Below are 24,950 nucleotides of genomic sequence, written 5' to 3' on the forward strand. Positions count from 1 at the left end.
CGGGGACTTCTTGGTTCATGGGTTGACACTCAGCCACTGAGCCACACCAGCTGGGCAGTTTTGTTGCATTTTTAAAAAATACAGAAGTAGTAAATCCATGTCCTAGATTTAAAAAAAATTAAGTTTAAATGGAAATTTATTACCTTTCGAAGGAAGGAGCCTCAGGAAGTAAGATTGAATAAAATGCTAAGATGAGTCTAGAATTTTTCATAAATTAGGGAAAGTTTGGGTATGTTCAGCCTTGGGTTCTTCTGGCAGTTTGAAATGAATGAACTGAATAGAGGCTGTAAAATGTGAAGAATTACATATATTTCAATTAAATTTAGAATATTAGGAAAGGCTCTATTATTTTTGTAACAGCTTTACTGAGATATAATTCACATACCATACAATTTACCCATTTAAAGTATATAATTCAATGGCTGTTAGTCATTGAATTGTGCAGACATCATCACTATCTAATTTTAGACATTTTCATCACTCTAAAAAGAAACCCATACCCATTAGCAGTCAGTCCTCATATCCCCCAATCTTCCCAGCCCTAAGCAACCACTAATGTACTTGCTGCCTCTGTGGATTTGCATATCTATTCTGGACATTTCATATAAATGGAATCACACAATATGTTACTGGCTTCTTTTGCTTAGCATAATGTTTTCAGGGTTCGTCCATGTTGCAGCATGTATCAGGATTTCATTTCTTTTTTCTTTTTTTTTTAATCCTCACCCGAGGATATTTTTCCATTGATTTTTAGAGAGAATGGAAGGGAGGGAGAACGAGGAGAGAGAGAGAGAGAGAAAGAGAGAGAGAGAGAGACACACACATCAGTGTAAGAGAGACACATTGATGGGCCACCCGCATGTGCCCCAACTAGGGCCAGGGATCGAGCCTGCAACCAAGGTACCCGCCCTTAACTGGGAATCGCACCCACGACCCTTGGGTCCGTAGGCCAACACTCCAACCACTGAGCCAAACTGGCCAGGGCCATTTCTTTTTATTGTCAAATAATATTCCATTGTATGGATGTAACACATTTTATTTATCCATTTGCCACAATCATCATTCATAACCAGAACTCGATGGAACTGGTTAACCATTTTGGGTGGTGATGGGAATAGTGGTGTGGAGGCTTTAACTATGAAAGGTTGTATTCTAAGAATATTGCGAATATTGCCTAACAAAAGGCAATTATAAGCCTTAGTTTTAGTTTTCCTTTAACTGCTAAAACATTTCTAAAACATTGGAGTCCAGTTGCATATTTAGCTATTAACATTTCTAAGCATTCAGGACTGACAGATTTTAACGATTGCCGTTACCTCTCCATGATGTGTAATTCTGTATATGTACAGATTAGTCATTGCTCTTTATTCTTATATGTAGTATGGTTCCTATTGTTTGTTTCCAGTCAAGATATTAAAGCTTTTCTGTGAAGTTTTTGTATGGCATAGTCAGAGTCAGCTATAATGACTTGCTAATGTTTCTAAAGTTATTTCAAAATAGTAAATACTGCAGGGAACCCATGTTTGAGTTAAACTGTAAGTTTTGGACCTTCTTCTACATACAGTGGATCACCCACAGTATTTTCCCACTAGATTTGATCACTTTTAGATCCTTAATGGTAACTTTGAACTGACTGAGCTGAAAGGCTTCCACTGATTTGTTTTATAGTCTCCTAGTTGCTTTGGATACTGTAATTTCTATATAAAGTTAAAAAAACCCCCAGCAGTTCTGGAGTCTTTGTGCTGTGTTTAATGAAAAGGTATGCATTTCTATTTGTAATGTAGTTCTTTTCTACCTCTCATGATTAAGTTTTGGTAGTATCTGCTAGAATTCCTTTTATTAAAATGAATAAAGAGTAAATGGTACATATTTTTTATTATTTCAAAGTACAGCAGAGCCTATCTGAAAATTCTCTATTAAAATAAAAAGCAAGCAGGATAAAAATTTTTTGAAGACATTCTGTCAGAGTTTATGTAAACTCTAGTCACCATTTTTTGTTTTCAATTGAACATGAAAGACACCCCCTAAAAAATAATTGAAGTAAAACACTTTGAGAAAAACCTTAAAACTTCAAAATACATCATCAGACCTTTTTGCGATTCTGGTGATATAACAACTGCCCAGAGGGGGGCCCCCCCAGTTAGTAGCTGATGTAAATTGTTTTTGAGGTTATTATGAGGTCACTCTTAGAAATTTCTGCTCAATGTCTAAAAAATAGGATTGAAATTCTTTAATATAGCACAGCCTGTTATGATTTGGTTCCAGCATTCCTCCTATTTCTGCATGCCCCACTATCCAGTCTTTCCAAGATTCTAGGTTTATGAAGTTTTCCTTGATTTCTTTGACCTTGGATTACTTGTATAATATAAAAGCTTTGTCAACAGTGTGCCACCTTCTGCTAGGTGTGTCATGTATGCTATTTCTAATTCTTAAAATGACCCTATAATATCCATAGTGTTATGCCTGTTTTACAGCTGAAAGAACTGAAAGACTTGGAGAGTTTTGATTTTACTAAGCCCACATCTGTGATTCAAACCATGTATCTCTGACTATAAAGTCCACATTCTTTTTCATCATGTGAGCCTCCCCATGTGTTCTGTATTTGTTTTATTTTAGGATTTTCCATAGTGCTTGAGGAAGTACTCATATTAGGAGAGCATAAATTTAATTGATTGACTTTGGTGGATATTTGCCTTGGAAGTGTACTACTAGCATGTAGCATTTTGTATAAGAAAAAGGTGTGTGTGTGTGTGTGTGTGTATGTGTGTGTGTTTTAGAAACTTCAGCTTCCATGTACTGGTTTTTTTTTAGAAATTTTGCTGTGGTAAAATACATCATATATTGGTATTTTTGAAGTAGATAAAAATGCCTGCTTTGCTGTTACTAGAAAAATGTAATAACTGATCTCTGGACCTCATTTCTTTTTTTCTTTTTTTAAAGTATATCTTTATTGATTTCAGAGAGAGGACAGGAGGGGAGAGAGAGAGAGAGAGAGATAGAAACATCAGTGATGAGAGAATCATTGATCGAGCCCGCAACCTGGGCATGTGCCCTGACCGGGAATCGAACCCCAGTCGCCTGGATCCTAGGTCAACGCTCAACCGCTGAGCCACACCCGGCCAGGCCCTCATTTCTCTGATCTGAAAATGAGTGGTGGACTAGATGTTTAAAGCCCCTTTCCACATTTAGTATTCTATTCAATGTTTCTAAAGAACTGAGTGAAAAGATAGATGACATGTAGACAACTCTAGGCAATGGTGAGAGTCATTAATGAAGTAACAGAATGGGGGTTGGGGGTGGGTGGGGTGGTAGCAGTGGGCTCTGGGTGGTGGCTAAGGAAGACAGGAGAACCAAGACCAAACAAAGGATTGTAATCTATATAAAAGTTTTTCCTGCCCTGGCCAGTGTTGCTCAGTGGTTAAAGCACTGAAACGTCATGGGCTCAATTCTCGGTCAAGAGCACGTACCTGGGTTGCTGCCCCGTCCCAGCGTGTGCGGGAGGTAACCAATTGATGTGGCTCTCACATCAGTGTTCCTCTCTCTCTTTCTCTCTCTCTCCCACTTCCCCCCCCCAGTCCTTCCCTTTCACTCTCTAAAAATCACTGGAAAAAATATCCTCTGGTGAGGAATAAAAAAAAGTTTTTCCTGTAATAAAGGAAATACATTTCTGAATAAAAACATGGACATTCTGGAAATTAGCTGGATGAATAGATTGAGACTGAGGCCTCTTCTTTCTCTACCTATGAGCCTCTTCTGCCCTTTTTTGTGATAGTGTGTATGTTTGAGAAAAAAACACATGTAGAGCTGTGTAATATGAAAATAACCAGGTCACCAGTAGCATACTTGGAATAAAGCTTTTATATTGCTCAGAAAGTGAGAATTCAGTTTAAAATGGGGGCCAATTATTGTAGATCTTCACAGTTTGTTGATAAAGCAAAGGAGGACATGTTTTACTTTCAAAAAGCATGAGACGAAGTTTATTGGGAAAACTTTTACATAGTCTTACCGCCCTCAAGGTTTTGGAGATGCTAATATTAACATATAGATAGACAGATGATGTCTTTACTAGCTGGAAAATTGTTAAACAGCTAGAAAATTATCCTTGTTAGCTTCTTCTGGAGTCCTTGCATCAGTGAATCTTAACTTTGGGAAGAAATCATTCGACATCAGGAGCAAGGAAGTGTTCTTTAATCAAATAACTTTGGGTTTTTCAGCATGCTCCTGTATCCCTTAGGTAGAGATTTGCAAATACATATTAGTATTTTTTAAATGGAGGAGTAAGAGTAAAGAAACTTGTTTAACTTTGTTCAGCAGTATATTACCCAAACTTACTGGCTGTCGAACCCTTTACCTCCCACATAACACTTAGTACCTTTTACTGATGTAGGTCAACTTTTATCTGTTTTGTAAAGCCTCACCCTTAGGTGATAGGTCCTGCTTGCTTCCTGAAGGACCTCATTCTGTTGTTGGTTACTGCTAATTATTAGAAAATAGCTTTTATATTTAGCCAAAAATCTGCTTTTCTTTCATATCTAAACTTTTGTTGTCTTTCTCTCTCTAAAATTATACAGAATAATTACTCTCATCTTAATATTTGAAGATGACAAGATAATTATCTTGTTTTCCCTAATATAGTGACTAAAGCGTAGACTTTGGAGTCAGACTGCCTGGGCTCAGATTTTAATTCCATTGCTTTTACTGTGTGATCTTGGGCAAGTTAATTAACTTTTCTGTGCCTCAGTTTTATCATCTGTAAAATGTGAATAACAATTCTACTTTGGTGGGTTAAATGAGATGACTCATAAAGAGTTAATTGCATAATGTGTTGCTTTAGGTCCCCTGGGAAGCAGCACATTAGAAGTGCAAGAGATTTTGTATTGATAGAATGGAATGCCTGTGAAAGAAAAGGGAGAGGAAGCCCAGTTGACTAAAGAGAGCCTCAGTCTGTGATATAGATCTGAAAGAAAAAAAATCTCAACCAACCCAGCAGGCAGCTCCAGAGCAAAAATTGCCTGTTAGAGGAGTCCTGCTTGGGAAGAATGGCCAGGTTCTAGTACACCCACCATGTTTATTGGCTAGAGCTGCTCCAAAAGAGTATGGCCTAGACTGGAAGACTGAGATGAATTCTGAACATGCTGTAGCTGGAAGTTGTTAGCTAACTACTGCTTGCACCCAAATGCAAGTTCTTTTTTGAAGGGAGATCCAAGTGACCGCCACAGTCCACTTCCTGTTCTTCACCGATGTGTCTTCCCAAACATTTTCTGAGAGCAACTCTCCAGGATTCCATAGACCTTTCTTCCTGATGGGAAACTTAGAAGTAGGTTAGTGAGATAGGCTTTGGCCCCCATCTCTCTGGTCATGGCTACTACTTGGTTGAGCTTGCAGTAGTGTTAATCATTCTCAAGGATCCAGCTGGTTTCTGCAGAGGCCAGAATGGTGAATTAAACATATGAAAGGTACCACTATCCCTCCATCTTTGAGATCCTTAAGGGTAGCACTAATCTCTGCCATTCCTTTTACCTTCACCCACTACACAATACTGTTTTGGACTTACTATTTTGGCCAGGAAGTAAAGAGACACCAGGTTTCACTTGGCCTTTTCCCTATGATAGCACTTATTTCACGGGTCAAGGACCCAGGGTGGGGTTATCCCAACCACCAAGTATGCCAGTCTCATTTATATATTCAGGGACTGGGGAAATGACTGGTGAGTGGGTCTCTGGACCAGTGGATCCACTGTAAGCTAGACATTGGCCAGGACTCCATTTATTGCTTAGTTCCTGCATTCTTTCCCTTGTAGTAGGGCCATAATGATGTTCCAGTCACCAGATATGTGTCATCTCAGATTCTGTGACCAATAGTTTTTCAAATGTCTGGGTAATTTCCTTTTCCACTATACAGTCATCCGAGTAAATAGCCATAGGTTCTTTTGGGGAAGAACTTGGGGAAATCATTTTATTTATATATATATGTGTATGTATGTGTATGTGTGTGTGTATGTATATATATATACACACACATACATAAATAAATAGTGTTGCAGGGTCCTTACACCCAGGAACCTAGCCATCTCTTTGTCAGTGGGTCTGAATCTGAACACTGGCTCAGGTTCAGGATTAAGCAAGGGATAGTAGCTTTTTATTGAGGCAGCCACTCTCAGCCTTGTGCTTATCCATTCTTGCCTTGTGTTGATTGTATATATTAAACAGCACTATTGTCTGCCTGTTTTGCTCTAATGTTAACCCTTAGTAACATTAGTTAGTGGAAGTGGGAGGCATATCCTGAGAAGAGCTCTTGTTGCCTTGTAGGCAAGAGGTCTCTGAAGAGTGGGAAGGCTAATGTCATCCCTGCAATCTCTGAGGGGTCAGAGAATAAAAATCTTGGGGGGCAACCATCTTAGATGTCCCTGTTTCATCTAACAGGCTTCCATGTTTTCTAAACCAGGACCAGGACCTTGACATAACAGATCTGCCTTGGCTGAGCATTCAGTCATCTTTGAAGCATTGCAGTCTTTAACTATCCTGACTTCGGTCTTCATCTTTTCCTGTTCTCCCACTGTAAGTAATCAAGACCTTTGTGAGCCACTGGAGAGCTCTGTGGCCTTCATACTTAGTTTCCATTTGTTTGTTTGCTGCCTCCTCTAGGGAGTCACTGCAACACAACAGCCAGCCTATTCCATTGTTCTTGTATGCATTGTTCCCTTTACACTTTTCAAATATCAGAATCATTACTATATTCACAGTGTTCCTCCATGGGAACATTCTCCCAAGAAAGTTTTAGCATTTGGGCCACCAGCTTGTGCCAGGGACAGTCCATGCTTCACATTCCACCCAGAGTGAGATTCTCCTTGCCAGTTGGATAGTAAGTGATCTAGTTTCCAAACTCCATCTTACCTTCTGCTTTCTCAGTTCACTTCTGGTACCAACTGTGCCAATTTAAGTTCTTCTGGAAGCAGATTCCAAGACAGTTAGAAATGCAAGAAGTATATGGGAGAGGGGGAGAACTCGTATGAAAAGAAAGGTGGGAGGAAACAGAATGGGCAGGGAGAGTCTCAGACCTAGTGAGGACTCCAGAGCAAAAATTCTTCATTAGAGGAGTCCTGCATTTGACAGAAATGGCCTTGTGTTAGTACTGGTGCTGTGATCAGTCATTGGCTAAGGCTGCCCAGGAAGAGGGTGATCTCAACTTTATAGCTAGGGATCCTGAAGGGACTGTAGCTGGAAGCTGTGAGCTAACTGCATACCTAGCAGTTGAATAGCTGATACAAGGAGTATGCCTCCATGACTGTCACATATAAGTGCTAAGTAAATGTTAGGTGTTATTATAATTATCTACAGATTAAATTTTCCTAAGCTGCTTTTATTCTTTATAAGTAAAAACTTCTAGACATCTTACTTTCTTGGTTATTTTCTGTTGAAAATGTTTCTTAAGATGTGAAATGAATCTTACGCTTGGAACTAGAGCTAAAAACAGTATTTCAAGTGTGGTCTGGCACCTAGTAGGTGGTCAGTGAATGTTGGTTGAGATGAACTGTGCCATTGATCTATACAGCCTGCAGCATATAATTCCCTGCCTCCCTAATTTGGACGTTTCTAATAGTTCAGCTTGAGATTACATTAGCTTGTTTCCTGATGGCTTTCTTTCTATAACAGATCATTTAATAGTTTAGGTCTTTTTTAACACAAATGTAGAACCATATATTGCTATAAAGCATTATGTTAGATTTAATTTATTCTAATTTAATTCGATCTTCTGAGTACTGATTCTTTGATCTAGCAGATCCAGTTGTCACACTTTTCTTCATATCATACTATACATTTCATCATTGTGCCACAAATGCTCACATCCAAGTTATTAATAAAAATGTTGAACAGAATAGGATTAAGAATCAAGCTCCAGACTATGCCATTCAGATTGATAAGTATTTATGGTCAATACTATTTAGAATTCATTAACCATATTGTTATATGACCCACATTTTTACATTTGTCCATTAAAAGATAGTGAGAGACTTTGTTAAATACAGACCTTGCAGAAATTCAGCAGACCAATGCTAGTTCCTTAGGCAAAAAAAGGAAATGAAGTGAATCAATTTGGCTACGGAAAACCACTGCTTTTCTAAGTGCTTGCTTTTTTTTTTTTTTTAATTTGGGGGGGGGAGGGAGAAAGAAAGAAACAGTGATGTGAGAGAGAAACATCGATCGATTATCTCCCACACGCACCCCAACCGGGGATCGAACCTGCAACCTAGGCATGTGCCCTGACTGGGAAACGAACCCGCAACCCTTTGGTGCAGGGGACAACGCTCCATCCAGCTGAGCTACCCGGTTAGGGCAGTGCTTACTTTTGACTTTTATTTACCAGAAATCAGCTACATGACCTTGGTAAAGTCACTCAGCCTTTCAGGACTTCACATTCCTGAAATAATATGATCGGCAAACTCATAGAGACAGAAAGTAGAACAGTGGTTACCAGGACTGGAGGGAGGGATTAATGGGGAATTAGTGTTTAATGGATATAAGTCTCAGTTTGGGAAGATGAAAAAGTTCTGGAGATGGATGGAGATGATTGTACAATGTGAATATATTTAATGCTACTGAACTATACACTTAAAGAACCGGTATCAAACTTAATGGAAACACTAAATAATTCGCATTAAAGTCAGAAAGAAAATAAAATGTCCATTGTCACCACTTTTAGAGGAACTAGCAATATAATTAGACAAAGGAAAGAAATAAGAGACATCACTGGGGGGAAAAAGGACAAGGACTTAGTAGAGGGGCCCCATTGATCTCCTTTGATTGTGTATTAGAGAAATAAAAGTCCCACTGGAAGGATTATGGGAGCCCGGAACAGTCTGCTCAGGAGGGTGTTGTATGTGTGCCTGTGTATACAGATACATATGCATGTGTGGAAGGAAACAATAAATCAGTTGAACACGAAAAAAATTTTGAATTAGATCAGTGGGGTCTACAAATCACTATTGAGAATAAGTAAAGGTAAGACAGAAGGCGAATTCATGGGGTATGTGGATCTACACTGACCTTCTGGCTACTAATTCCAGTCAGAGCACGCACTTTTCTGTGTACTGTTGTTAGGGTTCTGCTGCTAATAGTACTACGTTGATCTTGAACCCTGTGGATTCTTACAAAGAAAAGCTTAATATTTCAGGTTTAGTTCAATAGGTAATAGCCAGCATAGTTCCTAGACCATAGTAGTATGGTTGAGATTATAAGAAGAATCATTGAAGAGACAGATATAAAAATAATATTAAACTTAGTTGTCTCCTAGGCTATGCTATCAACTATTGGAGGGCTGGAAGTATATCTTATATTTTACCTTTCTCCTCTACTTTGATTCCCCTTCTGCTACTTGTGCTCTCTTTTGAACTCCCTCTTTTCTTTGAAGTAAAGATCATGTTCCATGGAAAAAGTGGCTAGTTGAGTTCACGTATCAAACAGTGTAAAGTGCTTTTTTGAGACAACCATCACACTTTGGTATGCAGCACAAGTGCCTTATTCGTACTTCCCATTTTGTCACAGAATATTAAAAAGACATTGGCTCAAGCGTTGAGATTTAGTAAAATTAATAAATTTTATTGTTTCATCTATCAAGTGAAACTGGCATCTAAAAAATTTAAACTGAGAATTCATGCAGTGAAGAATATGACTCAGTACAGTTTGGTGTTGCTGCCTTCATTTGTGCTAAGATACTGTGCAAGCAATTCTACCCATTATGTGCAAATATGGCCATCCATGCAAATGTCACACAGTGAAAAAATCATACTAAGTCCTCATGTTTTAGTGTTATTATGAAAATAGTGTTTTCATTTGTTTTTTAACTTTTTTACTGAATTTATTGGTGTGATATTGGTTAATACAATTATATAGGTTTCAGGTATACAGTTCTATAATATATCATCTGTATGTTGTATTGTGTGTTCACCACCCCAAGTCAAGTCTCCTTCCATCACCATTTATCCACTCATACCCTCTTCCACCTCCCACCACTCCCCTTTCCCTCTGGTAATCACCATACTGTTGTCTATGAGGTTTTTTGGTTGGTTATGGCTTAATCCCTTCACCTTTTTTACCCAGCTCTACAACCCTCCTCTCTTCTCATAGCTGTCAGTCTGTTCTCTATCTATGAGTCTGTTTCTATTTTGTTAGTTTATTTTGTTTATTACATTCCACATATGAGTGAAATCATATGGTACTTGTCTTTCTCTGACTGGCTTATGAAAATGGTGTTTTTAAAAAATAATTGGCATACAACATTGTATTAGTTAGAGGTGTACAACATAATGATTTGATATACCTATGAAAATAGTTTTGACCTTACATACTTTCTGAAAGAGTTTTGTGGATCTCTAAGAATCTGTGGGCCACAGATTGAGAACCATTTGGAGTAATCTAAGTTCATCTCATTTTGTGCTTGGATGCTTTCAAACAACCTGAACTTTACCTTGTAAGATTACCTAGCTTGTTTTTAAAGTTTTGTAAATTCAACACCCTGGTTAGATGAAGTCCATTGAGTATTTAACTGACTTAATCATCAAAAAATGCTTTAATATAGTGCTTAATCTGCACTCTTCCTTGTTTTTAGTCTGAATACTGCTTGTTCATACTTATTAACTCTACCCTGATGACTTAAAAAACAACTAGTTTTAAGATTTACATTCCATATTTTCTTACTCTGAGCAAATCTCTTATAGCAGTTGATCTTTTGACATTTAAATCCTCTGAGATTCATGCAATAAAAGCTTTGTTTCTCTATCTCCTTTGGGAAAAGGCAAGTAAATTTAGGACTAGTGGAATATTTTCAGCAGATTCTTGAAATGAAAGCAGTTAGAAGTGTTAGTTGCATTATAGTATTATAGTGTGTATTTTGTTATATCTAATATAGTGGTTTCTGTGCAAAATTCGGAGGTGCCTTAAGAGTGAGGTGGGACTTTTCATCTAATATAGTCATTGTTTAAGGAAACTATTATTAAAATCTCTCATAAGTGAGAATAGAAACAAAATTTTTGTTACAGATTAGATTCATTAATAACAAATTCTAGATGGATTATCAAGAATCTTTTAGTGTATTGAAATTTTATTGTTTTGAGTTTTGTTGAATATAATTGGCAGTTAGCCAGCCTTAATCTGATTCCCCCCCATAAGTCCCTCATGCTCATGTACTACTCTCTACCCATAGATATTTGTAAAGTTGCTTCTTCATATTCAGGTCTTGACATAAATGTCACCTTCTCAGTGAGACATTCTCTGGCTGCCCTATCTAAAATTGTAATCCCCAAACTTTCTTTTCTTTTTTTATTTTCCTCTTTTGCATGTATCATCTAGTGCACCATATATTTTACATGTTTATATTGTTTATTATTCATTTCCACCCATTAAAATGTAAGCTCCATGAAGGTTGGGTTTTGTGTGTTTTTTATATGTTGCTGTATGTGGTTTGCTAGTATTTTGTTGAGGATTTTTACATGTATATTCCTAAGATATATTGATCTATAGATTTCTTAGGATGTCTTTCTAATTTGGTATCAGGGTAATTTTAGCCTCAGAGAATGAATTGGAAAGTGCTCTCTTCTTTACTATTTCTTTTTTTTTTGGAGGGAGGGGGGATAAGTTTGTGAAAGATTGGTATTGATTTGCTTTTTAAATATTTGGTAGAAGTCACCATTGATACCACCTCGGCTTGGTATGGAAGTTTTAAAATTTAATTTCTGGAAGTTTTACAATTAATAACTCAATCTCTTTACTTATTTACAGGTCTATTTAGAGTCTCTTTTTTTATGTCAATTTTGGTAGTTCGTTTCTAAGAATTTATTCATTTCATCTAGGTTGTCTAATTAGTGTACACTTGTTCATAGTATTCTTTTATAATCCTTTTATGTATTTATTTAAATATATACTTGTTGATTTCAGAGAGAGGAAGGGAGAGGGAGAGAGAGAAACATTGATGATGAGAGTCAATGATCAGCTTCCTCCCGCACGCCCCCTGCTGGGGATCAAGCCCAACCCAGAATTGAACCTTGATCTCCTGGATCATAGGTTGATGCTCAACCGCTGAGCCATGCCTTTATAATCCTTTTAAACTCTCATAAATTGCTCTAAGGTCAGTAGGAATGGTATTACTTTTGATTTTAGTCATTTGAGTCTTCTTTCTCTTTCTTGGTTAGTCTAGCTAATGATTTGCCAATTTGCGTGATCTTTTCAAAGAAGCAACTTCTGGTTTTGTTGGTTTTCTCTATTTTATTTATTTCCATTCTAATCTTCATTATTTCCTTCCTCCTGCTTGCTCTGGGTTTTGTTTGCTCCTCTTTTTCTAGTTTCTCAAGGTAGAGAGTTAGATTATCATTTGAAATTTTACTTTAAAAAATAGATGTTTATAGTTATAAACTTCTCTCAAAGATTTCTTTCACTGAATCCCATAAGTTTAGGTGTTTCATGTTTGTATTCTTATTAGTCTTAAAGTATTTCTAATTTTCCTTGTGATTTATTTATTATTGGACCTGTTGATTTTTCAGAGAGTTGTTTAATTTCCACCAATTTTTAAAAATGTCTCAAATTTCCTTCTGTTAATTAATTTCTAATTTCATTCCATTGTGGTCGGAAAACATACTGTGTATGATTTCAATCCTTTTAAATTTATTGAGGCTTGCTTTATGACTTACTTTATGGTCTCTCTTGACTCATGTGCACTTGAGAGGAATGTATATCCTGCTGTTGTTGGATGGGATGTTCTGTAGATGTCTATTCAGTCTAGATAGTGTATAATGTTCACAGTTACTGTTTCCTTGCTAATTTTCTCTCTAGTTGTTTTATCCATTATTGAAAGTGGGGCATTGAAGCCTAGAACTATTATCGTTGAATTGTCTATTTCTCACTTCAATTCTCTCAGTTTATATTTCATGTATTTTGGGGCTCTGTTGTTAGGTACTAACTCTACCTTTAATTCTGATGCATAATATGGATTGGACTGTGTATGTTAAAAATTTGATAACTAAATAAAGCATTGATCTCATCATATATCCTGTAAACAATAAATTAATTTGTTTTGATATAGCTTTGATGTTTAAATGATTTTGACTAGTAGTTATGTATTAAGTATAGATTACATAAAGAAGCACTTGTCTCTGAGAAGACGCTTCACTGGGGCAGTGGTTCATTATACGGGCTTATGAGCATGTAAGTAAGGCACAGTGAACTATAACAGTTTAAACACGGTTGAGATAACGTATTTAAATAATTATTTTGCCAGTGTGTTAATTTTTATTGAGAGTAAAGGGCAAGTGATAGTATTATAATGTTCCTTGACTGTTCCTGGAAGAATTTGAGTCAGTACCAATTATTATAAAACTGTTAACAGTATCTACCTTTGTAGAAGCAAGTCCTGAGTCATATCTGGCTTAGAGGAAGACGCAAATAGAGAAGTATCCATTATGTTATATTTTATGGCTAGTATTTCTTTTTAATCTTCATAGCAATCTTTTGATGTGGGTGGTGTTGCTCTCACTTTACAAATGAGCAAATTGAAACTCAGAGACTTATTAATTTGACTAAGGTCACCTGGTGATTGCTCTTTTCATTTTCTATCATTCTTTTAGTCTTTCATTAAACAAATATGCCAGGCTGTGGAGATACAGCCATGACCCTGTCAGACATGATCCTTTGCTCTCATGAAGTGAATTGTTTGGTTGAGTCCTTTTACCTAGACTTTGAGCCACATTTCATGTAGTTGTGACATATATTTGTAGAATACTTTATAAAATACTTTTGCGTTGTTACCTAATTTTATAATTCTTATTGCAGTTTTGTGACTCTGGTGGATTAGATATTATTGATATTATTCTCATTTGAAAACTGAAGGAAACTGAGACTTAGGAATATTAAGGCCATGTGGTTAGTAAATGGCAGAGCTAGCACTCAGTCCCAGGTCACCTGGCACCAAGAATACTGTACTACTTCTATTACACTGCATTGTCTCATTGTTTCACATGAAAGTATAAGCCTAGATCGCCAAGAGTGATATCCTAGAAAGTAACCAGTCCAGCAGCACTTAGCAAAGCAGAGCAAGGCATGTGGGAAAGGGGAAAACATCAAGAGGCTCAAGCAGCTGTGTCTAGTGTGCTGAAATGAACTTTCTCTGAAATAATGCAGTGAGAAGAGACTATAACATGAGAAACATTGCACAGACATGGTCTCAGAAGCATGTAGGTGGGCATCCAGGGTCTTCCCCCTCCTCCTTCCTGAAAAAAGACTTAGACAGTGAATTTAAGAGGAAGAGACCCAAGTAAGCAACACCAGACTCTGTACAGAGCTATCTGCAGCTGTAAATCAGAGTATAATCTTTATATGAGGAGAAGGGATTGCTTGTTTTACATTGACTACCTTAGCTACTTTCATGAAGGTACAGAGATAGCAATATATTCAGTAAAAACATTTGAGTGCTTCCTCTGTGTAAAAGCCCCGTTAGGCATTGTGGGAGTGATAGCAGGATAAGCATGACACCATACTTGCCCACAAGGAGCTTGTAACCTAGTAAGGAGATTCTGCATTCATTCAAACAATACTTGTTCATCCAGAGTCTATCATGTGTCATGCCCTGTACCAGGTGTTTAGGACACAAGAGTGGAGATAACATAGAAACTGCTTCTAAGCCTTTAGCTTATACTCCCCATTGCTTAGAGAATATTTCTTTACTTTGGCAATTAGAAACCTTTTAAAGTAGAGAGCAGGACCTGAACTTCTCTTATTAAAATAGCCGTCAATACTAGACGATAGCTTTTGGATCAGAGTTTAGATGTTAACTAGAAAATACATACATCATATTTAAAAGTCATAGGATTAATGCCCAGGATGTGTAAAGACTCTGACAAATCATTAAGAAAAATACAAACATTCTAACAAAAAGAATGGGCAAGGATTTGAAGAGAATATCACAGAATAGGAAATTCAAAAGGTAAAAATATATATCTATCTTATTAGTAATCAGAGAAATGACGATTCAATAATGAAATACTATTTTTACCTCTCTTACTGGAAAAAAATAGAAGTTGATAATAGCAAATTTAAGTAATAATGATAAGAAAACTTTAAGGAACTTCCTCTATGACAGGCACAACAATCCTGTGAAGTACTATTTTCTTGATAAGGAACTTGAGAGACAAGGATAGAGTAACTTGCCTAAGGTGAAACATCTAGTACTTGTTGACCTCGAATTTGAACTCAGACAAATCTGTCTCTAGAGCCTGCATTCTTTTTTTTTTTTTTTTTAAGTTGATTTTTAGAGAGAGAGAAACATCAATGATGAGAGTCATCGATTGGCTGCCTCCTGCATTCCCTCTACTGGGATTGAGCCCGCAACCTGGGCATGTGCCCTGACTGGAATCCAACTGGCAACCTTTCAGTGCATGGGATGATGCCCAACCAATGAACCACACTGGCCAGGGTTAGAGCCTGTACTTTAATCACCAAAGCTGTGCCCTTGTCTGGGTTGATTACCATTATTCTGTATGCTCAACCTCTAGAACAAAACTTACCATAAAGAAAGCACTTAAATATATGTTGAATGAATTTTTAAACTGAAAATGTATTAGGCACATTTTTTGGAGGGTAATTTGTTAGTATCAGAAAGGACACACATTAATTCCATTTCTTAATGTGTATCTTTAAAAAAGACGTATATAAGGAGGCATGCACAAGGGTATTCATGGTAGGCAGCATTCTTGGTATTTGTGGAAAAATAAGGGAAAATGTAAATGCTCATTAGTGCTATAAATAACTAATAAACATATTAGTTACTTGTAATGATATATAATTAATAAATATAAGTAACTAAGAAAACTATGATGTGGGTATATTTTAGAATCCTGTATGCATAGTTAAAATGAATGAAATAGTTAATCTGAAAAGATATCTAGGATATATTATTGAATGGAAAAAGCAAGTTCTATTTTTATAACATAGGAATGAGGAAGGCTTTTTTGTAAGCATGATGTGAAATGTAGAAGCAATAGAGGAAAATAATGATGAATTTGACTGCATAAAATGGAAGACTTCTATGTAGAAAAAAGAACAAACATTAAACTGGGACAAGATTCTAAACATGATATATATAAAGAATATTTATGGACAATTAGTAGGAAGGCCAATAAACATATGGAAGTTGTAAATTTAAAATACAGATTAGAAAATCAGGTCTCATTTCCTATCTATGAAATTGGCAAAGGTTGATAATTCTTAGTAACTATGAGCTTGTAGAAAAAATTCTTTATATTCTTGGAGGAAATATAAATAAGCACAGCATGTTTGGTGGAAATTTTGGCAAAATTTATTAAAATTAAGATGTATATACTATCCTTGTCTCAAATTTATATACAATAAATCCCTAAATATACTTTTATATTCTTTGAAATTCTCTTATTAAAATAGCAGTCAATACTAAATATACATTTAGGGATTTATTGTATATTTAAAATGTAAAGATACATGTACAAAGATATTAATTATATTTGTATAGGTATACAAGTATGGAAACAAGGTGTTCATTGGTAGGGATGAGAGTTAAATTGTACATTCATGTAATAGAGCACTGTTAAGCTGTTTAAAAATATTGGCAAATCTAAATGTACATGCATGCCTTATTTCACACACTTCTGTGTAGTGCTGATTGATTATAATGCTATGTGAAACAACATGAATATATTAAAACAGTAGACATGTATATATTTTTAAAAATCTGTTATACTTTTTATTGTTATAGATGGTTAATAGACTTAACGTGGTGATCATTTTGTAAGGTATTTAAATGTTGCATCACTATATTGCACACCTAAAACTAATATAATATTGTTATATATATATCAGTTCTACTTTAATAAAAAATTCATTATAGTACCCTGTTGATCTATATCTTTTTCTTGCTCTGCTGTGCATAATACTATTATCTGTAGTGGGGTAATTAATAAATTCAGACATACTATAGTCTAATGTTTATATGTTATTGAACTAGAGCTTTGTTTTCTTTTTCTCTTTTTTCTTTTATTAGTAAGACAGGGAAGGAGGAATATTATTTTCAAATACATACATACCCAGTGGTTAAGAGTCTGGGATATAAAACCAGATTCCCTGGGTCCAGATCCTGGTGCTGCTCCTGTGTGTAACTGTGCAGGTTAACTTCTTTTTGCCTTCATTTCCTTGTTATTCATTCGACAAGTATTGGCGTGCTTACTGCATGCCATACACTATTCTGGATGCCAGCAACACACCAAGGAGAATTAAGACAAAAATCTACTCTCTTGTAGTATATACACATTCTGGAGGACTTAATTCTATACCTACTATTTAGGCCTGTTAAGTGGATTAAGAGTTTAATACCTATAAAGCATTTGGAACAGTGTATGGTACATAGTAAGTGGATAATAAATAATAATAATAATAATATTCCCTCTCCCCCCAAAAAAGACACACAGAGGGTTGATTTAGTAACTGTTTTATAGAAGTTTTTCTTAAATACAGTGACATTAAAGGCTATATGAAACTGTTTCAGTATATTCTTTTTTTTAAAAAAATATATCTTTATTGATTTCAGAGAGAGGAAAGGAGAGGGAGAGAGAGAGATAGAAACATCAATGATGAGTCATCGATCAGCTGTCTAGCCCACAACCCGGGCATGTGCTCTGACTGGGAATCAAACCCAATCGCCTGGATCCTAGGTCGACACTCAACCACTGAGCCATGTCTGGCTGGGCTCAGTATATTCTTACATTTGCCCTCAATCTGGGTGCTCTCATACACTCTCAGTCTTTGAGCTCTAACTTGGCAGCCAATAAGCAAGTGTTCTACCACCTTAAGTTGAGTGTGCTAGATGTTAGGGGCAATATTTACAGTGGTTCTTTTAAGGACTCTTGGTGGAAGTGGTAGAGAAATTAAGGGGATAAAAATCAACAAATTATTAAAATTGGCAAATTGAAGGTCATCATAAACAATAAAGCCCGGGAGGATTGACTAATAATTATATAGCATTTAATGGGAAAAATGAAATGTTATAGTTGTATATATTAATTTGTAAATTCACAAAATCTCAGTATGTATTCATAGGATAAATATTTATTTACTGGCTGTCAGGTGCTGTGCTTAGTGCTGTCAGTACTTTGGTGAACAAGACAGTTATGGAACCTAACCTCATACAGCTGATATGTTACAATGTTACAAAACTAATTATAGAGTTATAAGAGCTGTGCAGGAAACCTAGTCTGAGGGGGTCAAAGGAGGACTTCCTTGAGGAATTGAGACTTAATCTGAGACCTGAGGTTGAGTGAGTTTGTATTAGTTAGGAGGAGAGAGTCAGAAGAGTGGGAAACAGCAGTCCAGTGAGGGGGAACAGCATGGGTAAAGGACCAGAGGGGGAAGGAACATGATACCCATGAGGACTAGGAAGATGTCAGTGTAGATGGAGGGAAATAAACAGGAAGGAATGTGGCAAAAGAATAAGAGGGAGAGTTAGTCAAGGGTTAAATTATGGAGGACTTTATAAAGTCATAGTAAGGAGTTTTTATACTAAGTACAATAGAAAACAATTGAGTTGCAAGTAGAAGAATCACTTTATTAGATCTTTTTAAAGATTACTATAACTGCTAAGTGGAGAATGGATTGGGGGAGGAGGTGGCAGAGTAGATACAAGAAGATCATTGAAAACGTCATTTCAGTATCCAGATGTGGAATAATGGTGGCTTGGACCAAGGTAGTGGTTGTAGACAGTAGATGAATTTTCATTTATTTTAGGAGATGATTGAATGTTGATGGTGAGCATCATGGAGGAGGAGGGACAGGGAATGACTATATCATGAGCAACTGGGTAGATGATGATATAAGGAACAGAAGAAACAGCGTTGGTTAGTATGAGACTCGATGTACATAGTGAGTTTGAGATGTCTGTGAGACATGGAGGCTTGAATAGGCGCTGTATATATAGATTTAGAACCCAGAAAAGAGGTCTGAAGTGGGGAAAAGGAAATTAGACTTGTTAACAGATGGTGTTTGAGGCAGTGGTAGTAGATAGAATTTCTTTGGAAAGGAGTATAAATCAAGAAAAGGAGAGGACTGAGAAGAACCCTGAGTAATTTCAACATTTAAGATTGGGTAGAAGAGGAGTCAGGGGTGAAGGAGAGAGGGGGATGTCTAAGAAGGTGGAGAAAGTCAGAATTTTTAGTGTTGCATAAGACACGGAAGCAGAGTTTTATAAAGGAGGAGGGTGTGACCTATAATTGAATGTTGCTAAGGTGGGGAAAGAAGCCAGCAAAGAATGGGGGTGTGCATGGGAGGTGGGTAGAAGGAGGGAGACATTGAGAGTTGACAACTTTTGAGGAAATATTCCTCTTAAATGTGAAGGGTTCACTGTTTGAAATTTGAGGTGTAGTGAAACATCCAAATGGAGAAATATTGTATGTTAGGTAGGTGAAGCCGTGGTCCTCAATTTGAGTGAGATGAGGTTTAGAGAAACCTGAGTCATTCACATGGAGATGGTAGTTATAGACTTTAGAAGAAAAGGGAGCCAATAATAGACCTGGGAGAGCCCTACAGTTAGAGATTTTCTTTGGCTTGTTATTAAATAATATTATAATGTTCATAATACAATTAATTTGGGCATGGACTTGCTTCATCCAATTTAGTTATCCCAAGCATTGGCTGAGACAGTTTATGTTATGCTCTTCTTAAATTTGACATTGTTAAAAGTAAGATATAATGCTCTAAATGTTCACAAAAAGTTGTCATGACAGGAGCAAACATAGTATCTAATTTTATTGCAAGTATTAAGGTATACAATTTATGAATTTACCAATTTGGCTAGTTTTCCAGTAGTTGGTACTGGTATGTGAAATATGTCACATGTAGTGACTGGATTGTGAGTCCTAACTCCGCTTTGCATATACTCTTATTACTCTTGGTGCACACAATTTGTGGTATACAAATAATATTTCTCTGTCAGTCTGCTACCTAGAATGATCCAAATGATAAGACCCTATCCCCAGTGAATTTCTCTCTCATATATTATCTACTTGTAGATCATAAAATATCAGAGTTAGTGTCCAGTTTTTGAACTTTTAGATATGCAATTAAGGTTGAAACTCTGATTTTGATATTTTGTGTCTCAGTTTATATGATGCTATTCGGATATATTTGTTAAGATTTTTGTTGCAAGTTAAAGAAATCAACTGGAGCTTACTTAAGAAAAAAAGGAAGTTTTTAAAGGATACTCGGATATCTCACAGAATCCCAAATCAGAGATTGCAGCTGTATCTCTCATTAATAGTGTAGAAGGGTCTGTGATTCATTTAACTTAGATCAGGAGCTCACATCAGGTTAATAAATTTGCTAGGTTGATAGGTTTCCCTTGAACATGGCATTTTATCCTGCAATAAAAAGTTACGTGTGCATAGGGAGTTAGAGGTGCGCAAAGATAGAATTCTGTTGGCAAAGATAATCCAGTTAAGTTTCTGCTGTCTAGAAATTAGAGATGACCTTGTGCTGATTGTTTGTCATGAACAATCTATATGCTACTTTAGAGCTGTTGTATATCGGAATAGTTTCTGACCCTATACCATGTATATATACATTTGTTTATATGGTCTTGAATCTTATTACTCCAAACATGAGAATTATACATATGTTCCTTATTTTAGTGCCAATCTCAAATCAGTTACTGTTCTAGAGATTTTAGTGCATATGTATATTTGATACATTTTTTATCATGTTTCCCAGTATTTGTTAAACTACTGTGCTTTTTGTTTAGTGTATACTAGGTGAAAACAATCCCCTGGTTCTAATTCAATGTTTGTGAAAGATGCCAGATTCATACCCTGGAAATTGAAGCCCTGTGTGAATGTGGGATAGCAACAATGTCAACTTCCCTGATCCTGCTCTCTTAATGCACTTTGGTCCTGATTTGCAGGAAAAAAGCTCTTCTCAAAGATCATCTCATTTCTTTTTTCTCCCACTGTGAGTGAGAGTGTTCATATTTAAGGGGTTTTATTTTAGGATCAAATGTACTTAGCCTCTTCAGAAAGTTGAACAGTTAGGTTACTTTTTTGTTCCTGTATTTCTTTTCATTGTTCAGACTTAAATTGATCACTTAAGACCAATGGCCCTGATGTATTCGTGGTTCAAATCACACTCTGCCTTTCCCTTCTAATTCTTTCACACACACTTTTTTTTTGACAATAATTTATTGAGCACTTACATATCAGATCTAAGTGAGGCACATTCTTCTTCATCATTAAAACTGTCTTGCAAAGTATAGTTTTCATATACAACATAAAGAAACTGAGACTTAGAAAGGGTAAGTAGCTTGCTCAAAGCTGCAGTGCTGTTAAATGCTAGAGCATGGATTCCAACCTGGACTTCCAGAGTCCTGCGCCAGTGCTCTTTCACCAAGCTCCGTTGACTACTCATAAAAGGTGTTTATTTGGATTAAACATCATACAGGCAGGTCTGTTACATGTTGGTCGTTGTTGATTTGGAATTCAGTTTGCTAGATATTCCATTGTTGTATTCATAGATACTCTTGAATCACACTTTTTCTTTCTTTAAAGGTAAGTCATCAAACTAATAGGAGCTGTCTGAAGAGTTGTGATTATGGATAGAAAGCCTTGATAAACATGGTTTAAGTCTGAACTGTTCTTTAGTATGCAAACTAATAATTTTATGTTGGTATTAATAAACTTTGAAATAGTAAATACATTAGAGTCTTAGTCTCAGCACAACTCTTGGGATCCTTTGTATGGAAAAATTTCCTAGGTGGAAGTGCTGTGAAAGTAAATCCTTTAGTTGTTTTACTTGGTGTCACAAGTGGTGATGAGCACTTACTCTGTGCCAAACATTATGCCATATGCTAGGGATGTGATGATAAGTAAGACAGAAGCAGTCCTTATCCTGAAAAATCTCAATAGCCTGGAAGGGAGAGATAGGTAGTTAAAAAAATCATCATTCAGTTGATAAGAGCTATGATAGAGGAAGTAAAAGATAAACAAGAAAGAGGGGGCACTTATCCCAGACCTAGATCAGAAGGGCTTCCTGGAAGATGTGATGTGTAGGGTAGGGTAAGGAGGGTAAGTAAGAATTAGTCAGGAAACAGTGTCAGGGACAGAGTATTCTAGGCCTAAATAATGATGAGTGAAGGAATATTTTATTTTTTGTTAATCCTCACCTGAGGATAAATGTTCCATTGATTTTCTAAAGAAAGTGGAAGGGAGGGAGGAAGGGGGGGGAGAGAGTGCAACATCGATATGAGAGAGACACATCAATTGGTTGCCTCCCACATGCACCCCTGACTGGGGCTGGGGATCGAACCTGCAACCCAGGTACATGCTGGGAATTGAACTCATGACCATTTGGTGCAGGGGCCGACACTCTAACAACTGAGCCACACCGGTCAGGGCCAGTTTATTTCTTTATGAAGCATTTGTTGAGCACTATGTGGTATGCTGTGGGTTACAGAGAAGGAAGACCTATAGCCCTTGTTTTCAGTGAACTCCCACAGTCCATTAGGGGAGATAGACATTGCAGGCATATCAGAAGGTGGAGATGAGGTACAGGGTTGAAAATAGAATGCTAAGGAAAATGTACTGTGAAGTCATAATTTCAATGTTGAGATCATTCACTATCTGTGTGTTTTTTATCCAGCCATATTTAAGCTGCTTAGGGGAATATATGGAGTAGGTAGACAGTTGGATTTAACCAGGCTTGAGGTTTTGCCAGGTGAGGCTAGAAGGTCAAAGGGATATGATTCCAGAAGAAAAAAAACCTATGATCTTTGGGATAATTACATGGTATTGTTGGACTTGTCTCACACATTAAAATATACCTATGCACGCGCACACACACACACACACACACACACACACACACACAGGATTTGACTTTGAATATCTAGAATTTATTTGTTTTTAAGAAAACTTCAGTTAGCTAGGTATTAGAGGGGAGGACCTTACTTTTGTCTCATTTTCATTTTGACTTTGGTACATCTACCCTATATAGTCCTTTCATACTTCTAATATGATTTAGTTCTTCTTGATAAATGTAAGTCTGTTTCTTAGCTTCAGCAGCTCTTCTCATGTAGAGTATATAGTATGTACACATTTTTTTTCAAGTTCTCAAGACAGGAAAATCTTTCACCAATGATTTTAATTCCATACCTACACACACACACTCTCTCTCTCTCTCTCTCTGTCTCTCTTACTTTTATTAGTGTTTCTTTTATGTTGAACTTGCTCCCAGGCCATTAAGTTTTTATCTCTTCAGTTTCTTCTGGGATATCTTTTTCTTCTGTGCAATCTCCTCTTCTGGTTTAGAAACAATCTACCTTTTTCAATAAGGATCATCTCAGTATGACAGGGAAAGTTCATGTATGGAATAATCCACCCATGAGCTCTGTAAGTTCTGCGCCTCATCTTGTGAGTTCTGTTCACTTGGATGTGCCCAATGACCAGAGAATCTACATCTAAACCCTTAAGTTCAGCATTGCTATCTGCATTTTTAAGCATGTGCAGCAAAAATTCAGCACTCTTTTTGGGCCACTGATCCTTGTCCAGCCCCACTGTTTTGCCTAGGCACACCTACCAACTCCACCATTGTAACGACAGAATGGCACACATTGTTTCTGTAAAGTGACATCCTTCAGATACTTGGTGGCTTTCTGAATATGCATACCTTTGATGGCCTGGGCAGTTTCACAAGTGTTCTTAAAGTGAACACAAAGATTTGAACCTCTTGATTTGCATGGTTTTGTGGGGTTTTCTGGGTCAAGCGAATAGCAAACCATTTTCAGAGGTCATCTCTGGCTACTTTCCTGAAGAGCTCATTCCATATTTTTTTATTGGTTTCTAGAAGTTTAGACCTTTTTCTTATTCTCTTATTTTTTAGTAAGCACATAATTTTCACATCACATAATGGAATCATGTTTGTAATATCAACAAATGTCTTTTAGTGCCTCAGTTTATCTTTAAAATTAAGTGATGCCCCTTTCTGGCAGTGATGACCTCCCCACAACAATATGCCTCTCGCTAAAGATCTCCTTCATCCCTCTCCGGAAGAGGAGAAGAGGAAACACAAGAAGAAGCGCCTGGTGCAGAGCCCCAATTCCTACTTCATGGATGTGAAATGCCCAGGATGCTATAAAATCACCACCATCTTTAGCCATCGGTAGTTGGCACAAATGGTAGTTTTGTGTGTTGGTTGCTCCACTGTTCTCTGTCAGCCAACAGGAGGAAAAGGAAGGCTTATAGAAAGATGCTCCTTCAGAAGGAAGCAGCACTAAAAGCATCTTCAATTAAGATGAGTGGGGAACCATCCCAATAAACACATTTTGGATTAAAAAAAAATTAAGTGATGTCCATTAGATTCTCTCTGACATACGTTCTTGTTCTGAAAATTCTATAACTGTATGTTAGATATTTTATACCGATAATATGAGATTCTTAGTTTTATTCTGATTAGTTTCCATTACTAACCTTGTTCAAGGCTAAATTAAGCTCTTGAAGAATTTCAGATTATCTCTGAGCAGTTGTAGAGGCATTTGTTGAACTACTGTAACTTCATGGATATTGTCATATATTCAGAAGAAGGAAATAACATTTGAGAAAGCTTTGTCTTTTGCATATCCCTGAGAGTATAGGTTGAAATTTGGTTAATAGATTCATTGCTTCTAAGCAGAAGAGGACTGGAATAATAAGAGACTTCATTTGGAGGAAAACAGTTGTTTGGCAATAAAAATCTTAGCAGGAAGCTTTCAAATCATTTTAAGAATTCTTTGTAGGTAGGAAAAAGAAATCACACTAACAGAGGACTTTCTTGTGAAGCAGCAGTTTTGTTAGCTTTGTATTCTTGAAGGACCTATTGTAATATAAAATCAGTGGTATTTTTATGAAATAACATAGTTAAAAGACA

General features: G+C 36.6%; 1 protein-coding gene and 2 pseudogenes across 5 annotated transcripts in view; 2 read left to right on the top strand and 1 right to left on the bottom strand.

Annotated features, from left to right (window-relative positions):
* Positions 1 to 23,826, bottom strand: part of LOC308560442 (large ribosomal subunit protein uL22 pseudogene) — a 28,123-nt pseudogene extending 4,297 nt beyond the window's left edge. Inside the window, exon 1 of the transcript in view lies at positions 23,245 to 23,826. The product of the transcript in view is annotated as a large ribosomal subunit protein uL22 pseudogene (transcript). The remainder of the gene's footprint in view (positions 1 to 23,244) is intronic.
* ZFYVE9 (zinc finger FYVE-type containing 9) overlaps positions 1 to 24,950 on the top strand; it is an 87,812-nt gene that overhangs the window by 4,611 nt on the left and 58,251 nt on the right. For 2 of the 3 annotated variants that reach the window (XM_081145197.1, XM_081145199.1), the window contains exon 2: positions 6,445 to 6,557. The exons of the other annotated variant lie outside the window; for it this stretch is intronic. The gene's annotated coding sequence lies outside the window, so the exon portion shown is untranslated. The remainder of the gene's footprint in view (positions 1 to 6,444; positions 6,558 to 24,950) is intronic. 3 annotated transcript variants of the gene reach the window in all.
* Positions 24,043 to 24,321, top strand: LOC308560677 (small ribosomal subunit protein eS27 pseudogene; annotated as a pseudogene). The gene has a single exon. The product of its transcript is annotated as a small ribosomal subunit protein eS27 pseudogene (transcript).

This window comes from Miniopterus schreibersii (genome assembly GCF_964146895.1).
Source record: "Miniopterus schreibersii genome assembly, chromosome: 8".
NCBI lineage: Eukaryota > Metazoa > Chordata > Mammalia > Chiroptera > Miniopteridae > Miniopterus > Miniopterus schreibersii.